We start from the raw sequence: 20,562 nt of genomic DNA, 5'->3' as shown, positions 1-20,562 counted from the left end.
GCAACTACATCTGATTTAGACTTCTCATTGGCGGGAGCTTCAAATCATGGATGTGCTTGGTGAGGAAAGGGGAAGAAAGTGTTGTTGCTTTACCTGAAATTTATTTTCAGGTGAGACGCCATTAAAGTATATTTTTTCTCCGTGTACTATTCTTAAGCATTAGTTTCGAATTTTCAATAATAAAGAAGTACCCTTTTTATTTTGTAGATTAGTCGCCATACAAATAAGCAGAAATGGTTTGTTTAGAGTGACCAACCAGTTAATTTTAATCATTCTCTTGGATTTAGGCTCCTTCTATTAAGAGCTGTGTTTTTGTTGATTTTAGATAATCCACATTTAAAACCAGTTATTGTTTAGAAACTGCTCAATGCACCAATACCACATCAACATTTTTGTAATGGCAGTCTGCATTACAGCACATGGCCTTTTATCATTCCAACAATCACCTCGTTCTTGAACTGAGTTTCAATCTTTAATGAATCTTTCGTTCTGGCGTCCGCTGATCATCTTAACCTCTTGCACCCTGCGTAAGAGGGTCATTTCAGTTGGAAACCTCCTACAATATGTCAACGGCTTTATCACCAGCAGTGACACCAACCTTCACAATGAATGACCACGCGGGAAGTGGTCGATATCCATGTGATCTAAAAGCAATAATGGTCCCAAAAGAATACACCTTTATATGCAGTGGAATAAGATGAATTGTTAACCAGAAACTCACATTCTTTTTGTTTACACAATCATTTCTATATTTTTATTTCAATTTCAATTTATGTGTTGTGTGTTTAAAATCCTCTAACTATAAGTGACAATAAGCAAGTCTTTGGCAAGAAGCTTTTTTTTTTCCCTACATTTATTGCTAAATTTTAAGCAGAGCACCTTTTTTTTTTATTGGGCAAGCTTATACGTTTCCAAGAGACATTGCTCTTTGTTTTTTGTCGTTTACCAAATATATTTCCCTTGTAAAAAATGTACTTAACTAATTAATGCCTTTCTTTTTTCAATTTTCTAAGGTAAAACAATTAATGCCCTTGAGTGGTAGGAAAAATAACTTGTTTCTAATGCAGCGTGGGGAGATCCCTCCCCTTGTTGAGTTCACCATGAATCAATGTATTGGATTTATCTGTCCTGACATTGGAATTCTTTGCAACTCTTTTCTTTAAATGGTTTATTCCCAGAATGGAGCTCTATACATGCCAGTGTCCTCCTTAGCTTGAGAGTCCACACACCATGACAGCTTTTGTTGCAGGATACAAGGCTGGAGGTATTGCTTACCATCTGGAACCTTGTGAATGTGGGAAAGCATTACCTCCAAGCCCCCTTGTGTGGAATCTTTCTCAGAGTGCCAGAGCTGTCTGGAATGAGGCTTCATGTGGACAAAGACCGCATCACGCCACAGCACCATGACATCAAACTACATTTCTCAGCAGACCCATGACTTCTCAATTAGTCTGAAGATGTAGTGGCAATCTGAGGTACCTTGGTATAACTTCACTGGTAGGTCATGGCGTCTTTGCTAGACAATTGTGATACATTGTTGCTGCAGATGGGACTTTGCTATGGAGATCCCAGATTTCCTTTGTTAAATAGGAGTTGTATGCAAGGACATTGGAAGTATAAAGAAGTATTTTGGAAACCTGCGTTGACGGAAACAAACTTTAAGTTACTTGAACATTTAATAAGACTCTTCTGAAACTGTTGGTTTGTAGCATTTCATTTACAGGTTGTCCTGTGATTTAACTCAAAGGATTCTTAAACCAAGACTATGACATTTTTGACAAGCATCATTAACAGGTCAGAGTGTTGGAGCCTAATGTGCCTGTTTTCGCTGTTATCCTAGTCCTCTTTTCCCACCACTGCCCCTAATTTTCCTGTGTGAGGCTACTCAAGATCTTGTGTGAGCCGAGGCACACACTAGAGCTTGAGTATATAAGAAATGGCAAATGTTGCAGTGTTAATCTTTTTCTGGATTCTGGATTTCTGCATTATTCCTACATCTAGTGGTTGGTTCTGGAATTTTCCAACTTTCTTTGTCTTCTTTAGTCCTTCGTTTGTTGTTGGGCATCAATGGATCTGCCCATTTGGTGCTTCCTGTGACGTTGTATGTCTTCCTCCAGAAGCTCCCACCTTTGTCCACATCTTCAGATTCTTCTTTTCCGCCATTTGGTCTGGAAGCCTGCTGAAGCATCTCCAACACAAGGAAGACGTTTTTGAAAGAAAGTCAAGAGAATCGTCAAAAAGGTCATTGGAGTAATTTACTATCACCAACAGGTAGCTACTGGAGGTGTTATTGGAGCAAAAGTAGATTTTTTTTCACAGACTTTTGAGGATGCCCATTCAGGGGCTTCGTGAGGGGCCCGATGGAGAAGACACCATTCCAGTTTTGCGAGAAGTGCATCACAAGTTTTCATAAAAGGTCAAGCAGCCAGTCTATCTCTGTTTTCCTGTCGAACCCCGAAGCGAGGACCTCAACGCCTGCTCGGTCTTCACGTCAAAGACACTGAGGGTAAGAGAGAGACCGAAGCGAGCCCATCACAGTATGCAGGACCAACAGACAACACCACCCCTGAGGGACCTAGGTCTCTAAAGTGAAGTAGAGGAAAATGTTGCCAAGGAAGCAGAGGGACAGACTTCGGACATAGAAGTTAAGCTTGTCGACATCTAAGGTCAGGTGAGCAAAAAAGATGATGAGACTGAAAGTAAGAAAGTCATGGGCCTCGAAAAAACAGCTGAGTCATGTTAATCTGACTCAAGGGTATCGCAGAGAGCCTCAGCGTCGAAGCTTTTGCTGACCACAGGCACGTCGGAGACAAAGTGCCCCTCATATCCCTCGAAGGAGACTTTGCAAGAGGACACAACAAATCCAAGTAATTGAAAGACCATAGAAGAAAAGACAAGGTAGGGTCAAGAACAGACAGGCTACGAGCAGAACAACGAAGCCCGATGACTGAGACGTCTTCGAAGGACTCTTCCACTCCGGTGAGGAAAGACATCAAGTTTCAATGCCGAAGAAAAGGTGGCGGAGATAGAACCAAAGGGGGAGGCGCCTTGAGGCTGAGATGGCTGTCCTCATCCAGAAAAAGAGGGACTTTGATGAAAGTCCAGAAGGGTTCCGCAGACGTCAAAAGATTTAGATGCCGAAAGAGCACACGGAGAAAGAGGTCAAGGAAATCTAACCTCCCCTTACTCCAGAGCCCCAGCAAGAGGAAGAAGACTTTTTGTATGAGGAAGAGGAGTAACAGTTCACGGAGGCACATCAGGGCTCAGAGGCTGAGTACTTAGAGCAGTGGCAGGATAACAGACTCCCCTGAAGAAGATGTGGATAGTCACCTCTTGAGGCCTACATAGGAATGTTACTACCAGGTCATCAAACATGAAGCCGACAAGTATGTGGTACAACTCTGAGACGTAAAACCTCATTCTCCAGTATTGGATCTTTCATAGATTCACATGCTTGAATCATTCCCTGTAGTCGAAGTGGGAGTCCTACGATAACTTAATAAAGCAGTATATATATATATATATATATATGCTGCAGCTCCACCAGCCCAGGCTCCTGGCACCTCCCAGCAAGACCTGCTAAAAACAGTAAGTACTCCCCTCGCCCAGCCCCGCGCTACTCACCTCTCTTCTCCTGTACCTCTGTCTTCTGCCTTCCGCTCCCTCCTCCAACCTCTCTCCGCACCTCTGCTGTCCTTCTTCCCTTCGCTCTCTGTTCCTCTTCTGCAGCCCTCTTGCTGCGTGTTCTGCTCTTCCTCGGCCCCGCTCCTCTTCCTCACTGCGTTCTCTTCCTGCTTCTTTCTTCATCCTTGGTCTTCATCTGTGTTTCTTCTTTCTCCTCTGCACCCCGACCTGCGTGTTCTCTCTTCTTCTGTGTTCTTCATCTGTTTCTTCTTTCTCCTCTGCACCCCGACCTGCGTGTTCTCTCTTCTTCTGTGTCCTTCTTCTGTGTCCTTCTTCTGTGTCCTTCTTCTGTGTCCTTCTTCTGTGTCCTTCTTCTGTGTCCTTCTTCTGTGTCCTTCTTCTGTGTCCTTCATCTGTGTTTCTTCTTTCTCCTCTGCACCCCGACCTGCGTGTTCTCTCTTCTTCTGTGTCCTTCTTCTGTGTTCTTCATCTGTGTTTCTTCTTTCTCCTCTGCACCCCGACCTGCGTGTTCTTTCTTCTTCTGTGTTCTTCTTCTGTGTTCTTCATCTGTGTTCTTCTTTCTTCTCTGCACCCCGTCCTGCGTGTTCTTTCTTCTTTCTTCATCTGTGTTCTTCATCTGTGTTTCTTCTTTCTTCTCTGCACCCCGTCCTGCATGTTCTTCTCCTCCTCTTCTTGACTCCTCTCCCTTCTCTTGACTCTTCTCTCCTCTTCTTCACCCTTCTTCTTGACTCTTCTCTCTTCTGTTCTTCACTCTTCTCTCTTCTGTTCACTCTTCTCTCTTCTGTTCTTCACTCTTCTCTCCTCTCCTCTTCTGTTCTTCCTTACTCCCATCCTCTTCTGCTCTTCCATACTCCCCTCCACCTCTGTTCTCCCTTACTCCCCTCCACCTCTGTAACCCCCCTCCCCTATCTTTTCTCCTCTCCCCTCTACCTGAACCCCCACCCTCTGCTTTCCCGCCGCCACCTCCTGCTCGGCCCCGCCCCCCGTTACCATTCGTCGCCCCCCGCCGAACCCTCCTCCCCCCCTCCCTCTTATGGTGGCCGCTGTGCGGCCGCACCACTGGCGCGCCGAAGGCAAAGCCCGTCTGCGCCCGTCTGCGCCTGGACCGCGCCCAGCGCCACGACCCCTGGCCCCCAGCACTCCCAAACCCCACAGCACCGCTACGACCCCAACACCCTCCACGCCCTCAACCCGGGGCGCTCCAGCACCTGCTTCCTAGCCAACCCGAAACGTACCCACGGACCCTTCGCATGCCACACCTGCAAACTCACCTTCCACCGCGAAACCACCCCGGCCGCGAGCCCACGCGACAACAACCACCTCAAATGCATCCTGATCAACGCACGCTCCGTCCACAAGCACGCCATTGAACTATGGGACCTCCTGGACTCCACCGGACGTCGCCTTCATCACTGAGACCTGGATGAACGCCTCTTCGGCCCCCGACATCGCCATAGCCATCCCCGACGGCTACAAGATCTCCAGGAGAGACTGCACCAACCAAGTCGGTGAAGGAATCGCCATCGTCTTCAAGGACTCCATCAACGTCACCACCTCCACAGAAGACACCCCCCTCGCCGCCGAACACCTACAGTTCTAGATCCACACAGACCCCAGGACCACCCTCAGAGGAACTCTCATCTACAGACCCCCTGGTCCTCACGCCCTCTTCAGCGACTCTATCACTGACTTCATCTCCCCGCACGCCCTTGCCTCGCCGGACTACATCCTCCTCGGTGACCTCAACTTCCACCTGGAACATAACAACGACCCCAACACCACCGCCCTGCTCGACAACCTCGGTCTCAAGCAACTGGTGAACACCCCCACCCACATCGCCGGACACACGCTCAACCCCATCTTCTCCGCCAGCAACCACGTATCCTTCAGCCACTCCTCCGTTATACACTGGACCGCGACCACAGATGTGTCCACTTCACCTTCCGACGCGAGACGCGCCACCTCCGCACACAATCCATCCCACGCCGACATTGGAACAAAATCCCAGCGGAACAGCTTCTCTCCACTCTCAGCGACAACCAACCCACCTTGTCCACCGACCCTAACGACGCAGCCCTCAGCCTCACGCACTGGATCACCAACTGCGCAGACAACCTCGCTCCCCTCAGAAGCCTCCCAAGACAGACCAACACCAAGAAACCTCTCTGGTTCACACACACCCTCAAGGAATCTAAAAAAACCTGCCGCACCCTCGAGAAAGCCTGGCGCAAGGACCACACCGCAGATAACATGTCTGCCCTCAAGAACGCCACCCGCGAACACCACCAACTGATCCGCGCCGCCAAAAGAAACTCCTTCACAGACAGACTGGACAAGAACACTCACAGCAGCAAAGAACTCTTCAACATTGTCAAAGAGCTCTCAAACCCTAGCGTCAACGCCATCACGCCCTCACAAGACCTCTGCAACTCCCTCGCCACCTTCTTCCATCGTAAGATCACCGACCTACACAACAGCTTCGGACACCAGACCCAGCCAACCACCACAGAACCTACAACCCCAGCCATCACCCTCAACGCCTGGACACAAATCAACACGGAAGAGACCAAAGCCACCATGAACTCCATCCACTCCGGTGCCCCCTCGGACCCCTGCCCACACTTCATCTTCAACAAAGCCGACAACATCATCGCCCCGCATCTCCAGACCATCAACAGCTCGTTTGCTTCTGCCACCTTCCCCGAGAGCTGGAAACACGCAGAAGTCAACGCCCTACTGAAGAAACCTACGGCGGACCCCAGCGAGCTGAAGAACTTCCGCCCCATCTCGCTCCTCCCCTTCCCCGCCAAAGTCATAGAGAAGACCGTCAACAAGCAACTTACCAACTTCCTGGAAGACAACAATCTACTCGACCCCTCTCAGTCCGGATTCCGAGCCAATCACAGCACAGAAACCGCCCTCATCTCAGTCACAGACGACATCAGAACTCTGATGGACAACGGAGAAACAGTCGCCCTCATCCTCCTCGACCTCTCGGCTGCCTTCGACACCGTCTGCCACCGAACCCTAATATCCCGCCTCCGCTCCTCTGGGATCCAAGGACAGGCCCTGGACTGGATCACCTCCTTCCTCTCCAACCGCTCCCAAAGAGTCTACCTCCCACCTTTCCGCTCAGACCCCACCGAGATCATCTGCGGCGTCCCACAAGGCTCCTCGCTCAGCCCGACTCTCTTCAATGTCTACATAAGCCCCCTCGCCGACATCGTACGCAAACACAACATCAACATCACCTCCTACGCCGACGACACCCAGCTGATACTTTCCCTCACCAAGGACCCCACCAGTGCCAAGACCAACCTGCAAGATGGAATGAGAGACGTCGCAGAATGGATGAAACTCAGCCGTCTGAAACTGAACTCAGACAAAATGGAAGTCCTCATCCTCGGAAACACCCCGTGCCGCCTGGGACGACTCCTGGTGGCCCACGGCCCTTGGCACTGCACTTACCCCCTCAGACCACGCACGCAACCTCGGATTCATCCTGGACCCTCTTCTCACCATGACCAAACAAGTCAACGCCGTATCATCCTCCTGCTTCCTCACCCTCTGCATGCTCCGAAAGATCTTCAGTTGGATCCCCGCCGACACCAGAAAGACCGTGACCCACGCCCTCGTCACGAGCCGCCTGGACTACGGCAACACCCTATACGCAGGAACCATGGCTAAACTCCAGAAACGCCTGCAGCGAATTAAAAACGCCTCCGCCCGCCTCGTCCTCGACATACCCCGCAACAGCCACATCTCCGCCCACATGAGACACCTGCACTGGCTTCCCGTCAACAAAAGGATCACCTTCCGGCTCCTCACCCACGCACACAAAGCCCTCCACAACAAGGGACCCGAATACCTCAAGCGTCGCCTCAGTTTCTACACGCCCACCCGTCAGCTTCGCTCCGCCAACCTCGCACTCGCCGTCGTCCCAAGCATCCACACCGCACCACGGCAGGTGGGAAATCCTTCTCCTACCTGGTGGCCAAGACATGGAATTCCCTCCCCACCAACCGCAGGACCACCCAGGACCACCTCGCATTCCGGAGGCAACTCAAGACCTGGCTCTTCGAGCAGCAGTAACCCCTTCCCCCTAGCGCCTTGAGACCCTCACGGGTGAGTAGCGCGCTTTATAAATGTTTTTGATTTGATTTGATTTGATTTTGATTTGAGTCACCCTGAGCTCTGCTCAGTTCTTCAGTTTTTACTTCTTTTTGGATCATCCACAATTATATTTCCTGTTTCATTTCTCTAACCCTGGCACTAATATGTCAGAGTAGTAGAAAACAAGGTATAAATACTATATAAATATGTCTAACCTTTTCCTCAAAAACTCTCATGTTCTGAGAGATGAGGCTATCATTGGGACTACAGAATCTTAAATCTGTCATTAATATGAGGACAGTGAGGATTCCTTCACCTCACAGGAGAGGTCAGAGGGAGACTTGTGCCAGGCTCCCCAGAAGGCATGCAGAAAAGCCATAAAAAGACTTACCACGAGTCTTCATAAGGCACTTCTCACAGAGAGAGAAAAAAAAATTAAAAAGACCCTCAACTCTCTCTTCAACTCTGACAGTACATCAGAGAGATCTTCATAACTATAGAATGTTAAGTGGGGGGGGGGGGTCTAAAAACCGCTTGTAAAATCATCATTTACAAGAATTATGATGAAGTAGTTGATGACCATGTCGACTATTATTACCTCGTCTGATAGCCTCATCTACATGGGCCTCATCTACAATAGACATCTATGACGGTCGTCTATGACGGTCATCTACAGTGGTCGTCGACAACGGTCATCTACAGTGGTCGTCGACAATGGTCGTCGACAATGGTCGTCTACAATGGTCATCTACAGTGCTCGTCGACGACGGTCGTCTATTAAGGCCTCATCTATGATGTTCTTCTACAATGGTCGTCTCTACGATGGTCATCTACAACAGTCACCCACGACAGCCTCAACTATGATGGTAGTCTACAACAGCCTCAACTATGATGGTAGTCTACAACAGCCTCAACTATGATGGCAGTCTACAACAGCCTCATATATATAATGGCAGTATAATTTACGACTGTTGTCTACAGCGGCCTCATGTAGGACGATCGTCTACGACGGTCATCTATGATAGTCACCTATGACTGTCTCACCTAAGATGTTCGTCTGCGATAGCCTTTTCTGCTAGTTGTCTACTATGGCAGCCTTGTCTACAATGACCTAATCTGTGGAACCACTTCTTTGGTGGCCTCGTCTTTGTATGCTTTGTTGACGACGGCCTTCTCTATGACTGCATCCTCTACGACGGCCTAGTCTGTGGCGAAGGCCTCGTTAACAACAAACATTGTCTACATCAGCCTAGTCATTTACATCCACCTTATCAAACTTGATCACAATACAAATGAAGACGAAAACACGTAATTGTCAACAAGAACACAACACACATAATCCAGGATATTTTAATGTCAAGCATTAAAGTACCAATATGAGTATGTCTTCAACAGTCAGTCTATTGAGGGGCAATATATGGAACAATTACACCACTCCGCCTCCAACTGCAGAGGATGAGTCAGGAACGTGTAGCTCTACTACTAGAAATTCAGAGCATATTACAACCGCAACTGGTGGATTCCCCCCTCACATTAATTTTGGTGGTTTCCATAACCTTTGGAGCGGGCGACCAAACACTTCCAGCTTCCTGTAGCAAACAAGAAATTAGTTTATTTTTTCTTTATGATTTTAAATAGGAAAGCTGTGAAACCTATTCCAATTCCCGATATATCCAGGAGGAATTACAATCATGGAAAACCCTTTCATTCATAATCATAATCTTGCCTAGACAGCAAGAACACGTTCTCATCTAGGTACAGACTTCTGTACGGGCTGCCAATTCACTGGCAATACGGGGCAGGTATAGCCACCAGATGTGATCAGACATGGCCTCATAAATAAAATGTTTTCCAGAAGAAAAAAAAAATGCTGCTGTAGGGGGTGAGATGTCAGCATAGATTGTGCTATAGATAAAGCTTCAACAGGATTCCCACAACTGGCTGGGTCAGTGGTCCTTCGATGCTATGGTTCAAGGCCACAGCATTTAAAATTTGAGGTTCATATATATCTAATATTTTTATAGGACCATGACGACTCTCTGATTGCCGAGCATGTTGATGACTCCTTGCAAGCAGTCAAGGCTGACTCTTGACACTGCACGATCTTCTGGGGCATTACAATTTTGAAATAAACAATCCTTAGAGGGACCCAAGAAAGACATTTATCTATTTATAAGTATCTGACTTAGCAACCCTCTCAGTAGCCCGTAGGTGAGCTTACCTACGGTGACAATGTTCTGGTGCTGATTACACCATCCAGTGAGAGGAACAGATCCAAAAATTTTGTCATCTATGGCAGAAAATAGCATTGGACAAATAAGTCCTGGATCTCGTCACATATAGATATATGTTGCAATTCACCCAGATTCTGCCCACTACACCTCCAAAAACTTCATCACCATCTCTTTCGGAAGGAAGTGCTAGCTTTGCGGACCAAAGGTGCCATAGAGAAAGGCCCACATTCTCAGCAAGGCTTCTATTCTTGGTTTTGCCTCATAAACCAGAAAACAGAGGAGTGTCCATCCATCATACACCTCCAGAAATGAACAAGTATTTCTGGAGACAATCCTTTTGTGTGGTCTCCTTCAGCACAGGTTATCAACTCCTCCATCGAAGAAGATACAGTCTGTTCAATTAGTTTTGGGCATCAAGTCCTCAGCAATCAATAGGATCCCTCTTGTACACCTGGAAATGAATGCCTTACAGGAGCACTTACAAGAACAATACATTCAATCAAACAAATCATTTGAGGGCCTGGTGAATTTTAACATAGGTATGATGGATGCTCTAGTCTGGTAGTCTCAGATTACAAATGCTTCCCTGGAAAGCTGGGGTAGTCTTCTACAGAACCTCTAATTCGAGGAAAGTGGTCTCTGCTCCAGAAGAGCATACATATTACGCACCTAGATCTCAAAGCCATCTGTTCAGTCTCCAAACTTCCCTAACAATGTAGCGGAGTTTTCGGTGTTAGTTCGCAAGGACAATACCACCAGCATGCAATACATGAATAAACAAAGCGATGCAAGATCTTTGGCACTGTCCAAGGAACACCTGAAAATCTGGAGTCAGCTAATGACACACAGAATAACTTTTCGGGCCGTATGTATTCCGTGGACTAGAAATCTCATAGCAGACATGCTAAACATGCTAAACAAAACTGGAAAATTGGAAACTGCCTTCAAGAAGGGGAATTTGATAATTCTACTCTAAGTATGATCTTCTCATTCTGGGGCAAACTAGCTTTACCTCCATTTGTAACCAGCAAAACCTGCAGATACCAGTTCTCTGCAAGTTGGCATCCACATCCATGATCTTGGAGGAATGCCTTTCGACAGATGGTCCAGAATCTAATAATATCTTTTTTTCCCCAATACATTTAATACCCAAGATTCTCACCAAGAGGAAAGCAAAGCATTGTTGTCTTGTCCTGAGAGCCCTCAGGTGGCTAGCGCAGCATTAGTTTGCTGAGTTTCTCCTGCTATCAGAATACAGCCACATTCACCTACCAACATTCTGTAAACCTTTGATGATAAACTAAGGTCAGTCCCTTCACCCTGACCTGACTTTGCTCCTCTTATGCTCACAGCTCCTAAATTCCATCAATTTAAAGATCTCAATATTCCTCAGGACTGCAGGTGTATTCTCTCCAAGTCAAGTAGGAAGCCACCATAAAGACATACAAAACGTTAATGGAAACATTTCTGCCTCTGGGGCCAGAAAATCAAACCTACATCCTCTGCTAGCATAATCTGGCAAATAACTATCATATCTCTTCTCACTAGCTCAGTCACAGTTGGTACATTCATCTGTAAAGGTATGGCTTACAGCAATATCAAGATGTAGCTGTTCATCACATTTTCTCTTTCTACTCTTGCAGAATCATTTCATGTAAGATTTATTCAGTGTTCTACAGAAAGGGATTCTTTCTCGGACTGGCACCTGAGCATACTTCTGTTTCAACTCATGAAGAGTTAATTCAAACCCATTCACAGAGCACACCTCATATTTCTCACATGGAAGGTTGTCTTGTTGCTAGCGCTCACCACGAAAAGTAAGGTAGAGAAGATGTAGGTGTTCTCAATTCAAGAGCCTTCTTGCATCTCACAGGCAATTTAGTACTTCTCTGAACCAATCCACAGATTTATTCCCACTCTTCCTTCAGATTTTGCCTCAATGAACCTTTGATATTTGGACTTTTCTCCCGAATTCAACATCACCAGCTGAGAGGTCTTTTCATACTCTAGGAATCAAGTGATAACTAGAATTTCTACTTATATTGCACTAAACAAATCATGTGAACTGACCAACTGTTGGACTCAGATAGTCACACTCCTTCGGGTGCTCCAGTCACAATGGCAACCATTGCGTAATGGATTTCAGCTGCAATCCAGTTCTGCCACTCAAAGATTAGCAAATCCCTCACAGAGTTTCCACTTCAACTACTTTGTTTGTGTAAGTACCTCTGGAGAAGATATGTTGTAATGCGACTCGGAAAAGTGTGTATATAATTCATGCAGCATTATTACATGGAATCGGCACAGCGCAGTCATAGAGCGGTTGGATAGGCTTTACTATGCCACTTTTTTCATTAAGGGGAGCCACTTTTGTTTCCATGTGTTTATGTATCCATGCAGATGTTAAGGTATGACGTCCATATATGGGTATATATGTAGATATATTAATTGATTGTATTGCATTTGAATGTTATGTATCACTTTTCTAACCACCATCCGCTATTTGCGCTTATACTATAAAATATGCAAATACAGTGACTGCTTGCTATTCTGATTCAAGCATGTGAACCTATGAAAGATCCAATACTGGAGAAGAAAATAATTTACTTACCTGTAACTGCAGTTCTCCAGTATTGGTATCTTTCATAGATTCACATGCGACTCACCCTCCTCCCCAGAGAGGCTCCCCTTATAGCTCTGGATTATCTATTCTCACTTCTGCTTGAAGATCTGAAGGACTCAGCCTCTTTTGGGAGTGTTGCAGAGGGTGCTGTTGCCTGATTGGTTATAGTTCAAGTTTGGTCCTTTTTATAAAAGGACATCGATAGGCTATTAAACTGAACTTTTCATTGCCATTATAGCCTAGGATAGTGATGTGTATATATATACTGCTTTATTAAGTTACTGTGGGACTCCCACTTCGACGGGTAATGATTCAAGCATGTGACCCTATGAAAGATACCAATACTGGAGAACTGCAGTTACAGGTAAGTATCTTATTTTCATCTTGGTTCCTTCTGTAAACTCTTAGTGCCGATGCAAACCAGGAACCAATTTTTACCCATGCTCCCTAGTGTCCTAGAACAGGGAAGAGAAGCCTTTGAAGAGCCTACCACTTGTTGAGCTGGGGACTCCGAGGGCAGAGAAAAAGTAGAAACAAAGATCCAGGTTACATAAAAGGCACAGTTCCTGCAGATTCCATCATAGCGTCAACTGCAAGAAGAACCAGTGTTCCTTTACTATAGGGCTGCTTCCAGAGAACGAAAGCGAAAGGGTGGAGCTCATAGGGAGGAGATTAGAGCATTGCACAGCCAACCAGTGGTGCATCGCAAATTCCAGTGCTGTTTTAAATTGACATACACAGCTACACTAGAGGGAAATTGGGGAGCTGATGAAGCACCTCTTAGACCAATATTAGAACAAGCATTTGCAATGCAATAGGTCTTGCCTTTGCTTGAGTTAGAGCTATTGGCATTGTAAATGCATAGCTGGACTTTACTTGCCACATAAACCATCAACCCTGCCTCATAATTTGGTCATCTCTTCCTTGTAATTCCAGTGGCCCTACATATAACTAATGCACTTCCATTTACCTTCTTCCTGTGTCTGCAGCAAAAATTGAAAATATTGCCATTATTTAATATATTTTGTTATATTATTATTTTGGGGTCCTCCCCCAAGCTAGTATGGGGACCCAGAGATGCCCTAGACAAAAGGAGCATGTTGTGCAGTGAGTTAGGGGCAAAAATGTTTTGCAAAAGGAATGTCCTGCAAAGTAGTATGGGGTGAGTTTCCGACTGCAGCGAATATTGTAGTATCTTGGCTATAATGCTCAGAACAGCCCATAAAGCGCACCACTAAAAAAATAACATTTGTTAGAAACATGGTCATGTAACCATATAGTCAGCTCTTAGAGAGTATAGCCACATGAAAACAGAATGCTAGAACGTGTGTGGTGGAAGCATATATTTAGCCCCTAGAGGGTGTGGTGCACTACACATTTTAAGGCCTAGTAGGTCTACTAGAATAATATTACAAACAAGGGCCTTAAAACACAAACTACTCCCAGCTGTAAAACAAAAGTTACAGCCACGAGAGAGCTTAAAAGACATTTAATGGTGGGAGAGGTTACTATTTTGGAGTCCCCTGCAGCCTAGGTTGAGGACCCAGAGATGACCTAGACAAAGTGCGCGTCGTGTTGACCATTTTGATAGTGGTCCCATTGTCCTTGGACCACCACACTGGACCTATTGTCATAGGACCACCAGACTGTGGGATATGGGCAAAAAAAATTGTAAAAGAAATGCCCTGCAGAGCCTTATGCAGTGATTTTTTGAGTGCAGCAAATATTGTAATATTTTAACTGTAATGCTCAAAATAGCACCTAAAGGACACCATGATAAAAAAATAGTATTTAAAAGAAACATGGTCATGTAACCATCCAGTAAGCCCCTAGAGAGCATAACAACATGAAAACAGAATGGCAGAAAGTAATGCAGTGTAACCATATATGTGGCCCCCAGAGGGCATAGTGTCTTAAACGTATTCTGGCCTAGCCGGTCTTCTGTAATACTATTACAAACAAGGCTTAAAACTCTCTACTACCAGCTAAAAAACAAAAGTTGCAGCCATGAGAGCTGGAAAAAAATACATTACATGGTGTTAGAGGTTACTATTTTGGGGTCCCCCCAACCTAGTGTGGGGACCCAGAGATGACCTAGCCAGAAAGAGGGCGTCCTGATGAACGTTTTGATGGTGGTTCCATTGTCTTAGCACCACCACACCGTGAGTTATGGGCAAAAATGTTTTGTAAAAGCAATGCCCCGCAAAGCATTATGGGGTGATTTTTCAAGTGCAGCAAACATTGTAGTATCTTGACAGTAATGCATACTATTAGAAACAAGGCCCATAAACACAAACTACTCCCTGCTGTAAAACAAAAGTTCCAATCTTGAGAGCTTAAAAAGACACTGAATGGTGGGGGAGGTTACTATTTTGCCCCCAAACCCACCAACCCAGTGTGGGGACCCAGAGATGACCTAGACAGAGAGAGTATGTCATGCTAAATGGTTTGGTGGTGGTCCCATTGTCCTACGACCACCACACGGTGAGTTGTGGCAAAAATGTTTTGTAAAAGAAATGCCCTGCAGAGCATTATGGGGTTATTTTTTTGAGTGCAGCGAATATTGTAGTATCTTGACTGTAATGCTCAGAACTGCTCCTAGAGGACACCATAATAAAAATCGCATTTCTAAGAAACATGGTCATATAGCCATACAGTCAACACCTAGAGGGCATAACAACATGAAAACAGAATGGCAGAAAGTAATGCAGTGTAACTATATATGTAGCCCCTAGAGGGCATAGTGCCTTACATGTTTTCTGGCCTACTGCAATAATATTATAAATAAGACCTTTAAAAATACAAAGTACTCTGCAAGGAAGAGTAAAGATGTCAGCTTTGAAGTCACCACAGCTGACCACCTGTACTCAGTCCAAGAGGAAGGAAGAAAGCAGACTGAGGGCGACACCACCAACCCCTAACTCCTCCAGCCGCTGTATCATATGAGTTGGTCAAATTGTATCAAATGCTTGGGACAAGTCGAGCAATAGGAGTATGGCTGCACCCCCCTGGTCAACATGGTGGCAGATGTTGTTGATTACTAGCACAAATGCAGTCTCCATACTGTGCCCAGCAGTGAAACCATTTTGTGAAGGGTCTAGGCAGTTGTTGGTTTCTATATAGTAGACCAGTTCCTGATTTAAGATTTTTTCCAAATCTTTGGCTGGAAAAGGGAGCAGGAAGATCGGACGGTAGTTCTTGAAATCAATAGATTAAAAAAATTCTCACCTGCAAAAGCACAGAAAAAAAGGTCTAGTCTCAGGAAGAAATGGCACATCTCCTATGGAAGAATTGCTGGTAAAAAAAAGTCAATAGAGAGAGTCCCAAGACAAGAAATCAACAATGGAAACTACTCAACTTATTTCCTAATTCCTAAAGTGGGTGGTTCTCTAACACCAATTCTGGGCCTCAAAACAATTTCATAAAAACACAAAGATTCAAAATGACAACATTGCAAGAGGTAATCCCTCAATTACAAATAGGGAATTATATGGCAACAATAGACTTAAAAGAAGCTTACTTGCACATCTCAGTGAATGCGCAACACAGAAAATGACAATGGTTCACGGTAATCAAAGTTCACTACCAATTCATAGTGCATAGTACTGGTGTTCAGGATAAAATCAGCACCACAAAATGTTTACATCTTGGAAGGAAAGGCATAATGTTTACCTGTTCCTAGACGGCTGGTTAGTAGGAGCAAATTCTTATAAGTGCAAAGAAGGCATAAAACACGACTTTTGCTATGGTGGTCAGTAGGGCTGCTGAGGTCCTTGGCCTTGAGCTACCTACTGTAGAGGTCAGGTCCAAACTCCTGACGGAGGTGCTTCAATAAGGGGCTTCCACATCTGAGCCCCTTTTACCATTCAATGAAGCCCTCACCGATGTCCTTTTGGGTACTTGGTCCAAACCCAACACAGGGGCTCCTGTGAATTAGACTTTCACACGCCACCATAGGCGTGCCCCGAACGACCCTAAATTCCTCTTCCTCAGGCGCATTCCCTTCCGCACCTCCGGATAGGGAATCAAAAAGGCCGGAACAATTTTGAAAGAAGATGTTTTCTTTCTCCAGTCTTGCGCTGCGGTCCGTGAACACCTCATGCCTTTTGAGCCACTATACCCACACTCTGTGGGATACGGTTGCGCAAATTCTGCCACAGATACCGGAAGAGGCCCGTGCTGTCGTCTTCCAAGCTGTCAACGACGAGAGAGATGCGGCACAGTTCACAATCCGATGTGTGCTGGACTCGAACGTCTCTCAGGGTAGATCAGTTGCTACGACGGTGGCCCTGAGACGCCACGCCTGGTTGCGAACTAATGGTTTTTCGAGAGATGTCCAACAGTCTCTCATAGACATTCCCTTTGATGGCTCACGTCTCTTTGGAGACAAAGCAGACTCGACTTTGGCTACGGCTTGATCCTTTGGTCTTTTCGCTGCCCCTTGTCCCCAGCAGTCTGCTTTTCACGTCCCCCATCCAGCCACCGTGCCACCCATGCTGTTCAACTGCTGCATGGCCGAAAACGCGGAATCCCACATTGGAGTGGGACAGGGAGCCAGAGGTCTGCCCAGTCCACCTCTGCCCCCACTGCAGCCTCCAAAATCTCCTAGTACGTCCCCTCACCTAGATCCTTTTGGCGTCAGGATTCACCATCACCTGCCCCACTAGGAATCTATCACTATGGACAGGTGGGTTTTGCAGATAGTTCAAAAGGTCTATTCTCTCCCTTTCAAATCTGCCCCACCGGCCATGCCTCCATCAATCATCCAACTTCTGGAGGATCATTTGGCACTTAACCGCCAGGAAGTCGCAGCTCTCTTGGCCAAGGGAGCTATAGAGAAGATCCCTGTGCCAAATTTGGTTGTGGTTGTTATTCCTGCTACTTTCTGGTGCCGAAAAGGACAAGGGCTTCTTGTCTCTTCCTCAAGAAGGAGAAATTGAAAATGTCCACCCATGCTCAGGTTCTGTCTGCCTTAGACCCAGGAGACTGGATGGCAGCGTTGGACTTGCAGGATGCCTATTTCCACATCCCCATCCTGCCTGCCCACAGTCGTTACCTAATTGATGACATCACAAGCACTATCAATTTACCGTGCTCCCCTTCGGCCTTACCAGCACCCCTCGGGTGTTCACGAAAGTGATGGTGGTGGTTGCAGCTCATCTGTGCAGGTTAGGGATCTCAGTCTTTCTTTACCTTGACGACTGGCTGTTGAAGGTGAACTTGCCCCAGAAAGTCATCTCCCACCTTCAGACTACGGCGAGCCTCCTGCACATGCTGGGGTTCACAATCAACATGCCGAAGTCACACCTACCAGTGTTTCAGTCTCTATCTTGGATTTTGGTGAAAATGAACCTGAAGTTATTGGGCCTCATGGCCTCCTGCATTTTGCTGGTCATCCATGCCCATTGGCATGTGTGGGCTCTGCAATGGGACCTGATGTCCCAGTAGGCCCAGTATCAGGGGAATCTCTTGGGAATGGTCTAGATCGTAGAGGGAACTTCAAAAGATCTGCAGTAGTGGCAGACAAACCACAATTGGGTCAGTTGCAGAAACCATCTCCCTTCTCTAACCAGAGCTGACTGTCGTGACAGATGCATCACTTCTGGAAGAGTTGGAGATCAGAGGACCCTGGTCTCCGGTGGAGTTCGGGCTGCACATCAGCTTGTTGGAGCTTCAGGTGATTTGCTTGGTATTGAAAGTCTATCTTCCTTCAACCAAGGGAAGGCTGGTACAGGTGTTCAGACACCACCACCGCCATGTGGTATTGAAACAAACCAGGCGGGTGGGGTTGTGGACCCTTTCTAAAGAGCTGTCTCTGGACATGGCTGGTGGCTCAACACCTGGTGGGTTGTCTGAACGCCAGGGCAGATGAACTCAGCTGAAGATGCCTAGTGGACCACAAATGGCATCTCCACTCAAAAGTAGTGCAAGGCCTCTTTCAGCAGTAGGGCGAGCTTTGGATTGATCCGTTCGCCTCAGCTGAGAATGCGCAATGTCAGCAGCTTTGTGTGCTGAAGTTTCCAAGGCGCTCTGAGACAATTTTCGTCTTGTGGAGCCTCTTGTACACCTTTCCGCCAATACCACTTCTGCCCACAGTTCTCAAGAATATCAATAATAATAGGGCCCAAGTTATTATTGCCTCTGGATTGCGCATGGAGTGTCTGGTATGCTGAGCTGTTGAGCATGACCAACGCTCCCCCTATCAGGCTGCATCTTCGGGAGGATCTTATGTTGCAGCACCAGGGGAAACTTCTGCACCTAAGTTGGTGCCCCCTTCACCTTCATATTTGGAGAGTGAGTGGTGACAGTTGACAGCTCTCGACCTTCCTCCAGAAGTCTGTGATGTTATGTTGGCTGCCAGGGTTCCCTCTACAAGTTATATGTCTGCCATTGGGATACATTTGTGACATGGTGTGTTTCTAAAAACATCAACCCTCTTTCTGCAACTCTCTCTAAGTTTATTCTCTTTGCTCTATCTTTGGCTGGGGAGGGCTTTACTCCGGACACAGTTAAAGTATATCAGCCATTCTGGCATTTTTTCGGTTGCCGGACCAATTTTCTTTATTCAAGTCACCTGTTGTGGCTAGGTTTCCTAACAGCTTTTACAGCACGTTTCCCCTTAGGCCATTCATCATGCCCCAGTGGGATCTGAACCTTGTTCTAACCTTCTTAGTGTGCGCACCTTTTGAGCATCTGCATAATTGCCCTCTTCTGCTGTTGGCTATCAAAACTGCTTTCTAGTGACCATTACATTGGCCAGGAAGGTCAGCAAATTGCAGGCACTCTCAGCGCACCCTCCCTATTTCACCTTCGACTCGGACAAGCTGGTCCTCTGGATATGATTCTTGTTCCTTCCAATGGTTGTAACTCCTTTTCATGTAGCACAGAACATCAATTTGCCCACCTTTTTTGCTCCGCCTCACCCCTCCAAAGAGCAACTCCACTGCCTAGACCCAAAAAGGGCATTGTTACTCTACCTTGATCACATAAAAAGAGTTCCAGGTGGACGACCAGCGGTTTGTCTGGCAGATACGCGGAAAGAAAGGGAAGGCAGTGCAGAAATGGACCATCTCAAGTTGAATAATGCTCTGCATCAAGATCTGCTAGGCATTCAACGATAAGCAACCCCCTGAGGGTTAGCATGCTCGTTCCACCAGCTCTAAGGCTGAAACCACTGCTAACCTGTGGAGTCCCTGCCCTGGACCTCTGGTTTAAATTAGCTTTACAGATCCACCTCCAGGGAGGCATTGCTTGGGTATCTATTTTAAGGAAAGGATTCTGCGGCTAGAAGTCTCTAACAGATGAACAAGTTACTTATCTTTGGTAATGCTTTATTTAGTAGAGAATTTATTTAGCTGCAGGTTCCTTACTAGCCCTCCTATTCTCCCCACTCTGTGCGCCGATTGCAGTGTAAGGGTGAGCCTTCTTAGGGCCTGAGTATTTCAGACCAGTGGTCAGTTCTCATTGTGGCTCTGCGCTCCTGGCCTGGAACCTTGCGAAAGTAGCTGATGTCAGTGCACTGGGGTGTCACCTATATAGGTACCACATATGAAGCTGGAATACACAACCAACCGGCGTGCATTGGTATTGCTCAAACATCTGTATTCATGTGGATGTTTGGGGAATGTTGTAAGGTAAAGAATCTACGGCTAGATTGTCTCTACCACATAGGACGTTACTAAAGGTAAGTAATTGTTCTTCAGGGTTATGACTTTAAATCTGACTTTATCATTAAAGAAGGTTTTACATCACAATTCTTTAGAAACAAAACCCGACATTCCTGCTTGATCCTATGTGAAAGTTATCACTTATGATATGTAATAAGGTAACCCACTGTTATCCTGTGGGAGAGGTAGACCTTGTGTAAGGAAATGCCCCCCTTGGCATGGTTACATCCTAACTTTATTGCCTTTGTTGATGCTAAGTTTTGATTGAAAGTGTGCTGGG

General features: G+C 46.3%; 1 protein-coding gene across 3 annotated transcripts in view; it reads left to right on the top strand.

Moving 5' to 3' along the window:
- The window catches only part of LRBA (LPS responsive beige-like anchor protein), a 1,864,610-nt gene that overhangs the window by 1,054,213 nt on the left and 789,835 nt on the right, over positions 1 to 20,562 (top strand). The window lies entirely within an intron of this gene.

This window comes from Pleurodeles waltl, chromosome 1_2, assembly GCF_031143425.1.
Source record: "Pleurodeles waltl isolate 20211129_DDA chromosome 1_2, aPleWal1.hap1.20221129, whole genome shotgun sequence".
Lineage (NCBI taxonomy): Eukaryota > Metazoa > Chordata > Amphibia > Caudata > Salamandridae > Pleurodeles > Pleurodeles waltl.
The sequence above is the reverse complement of the archived record's forward strand: the minus strand, read 5'-3'. Positions and strand labels throughout refer to the sequence as shown.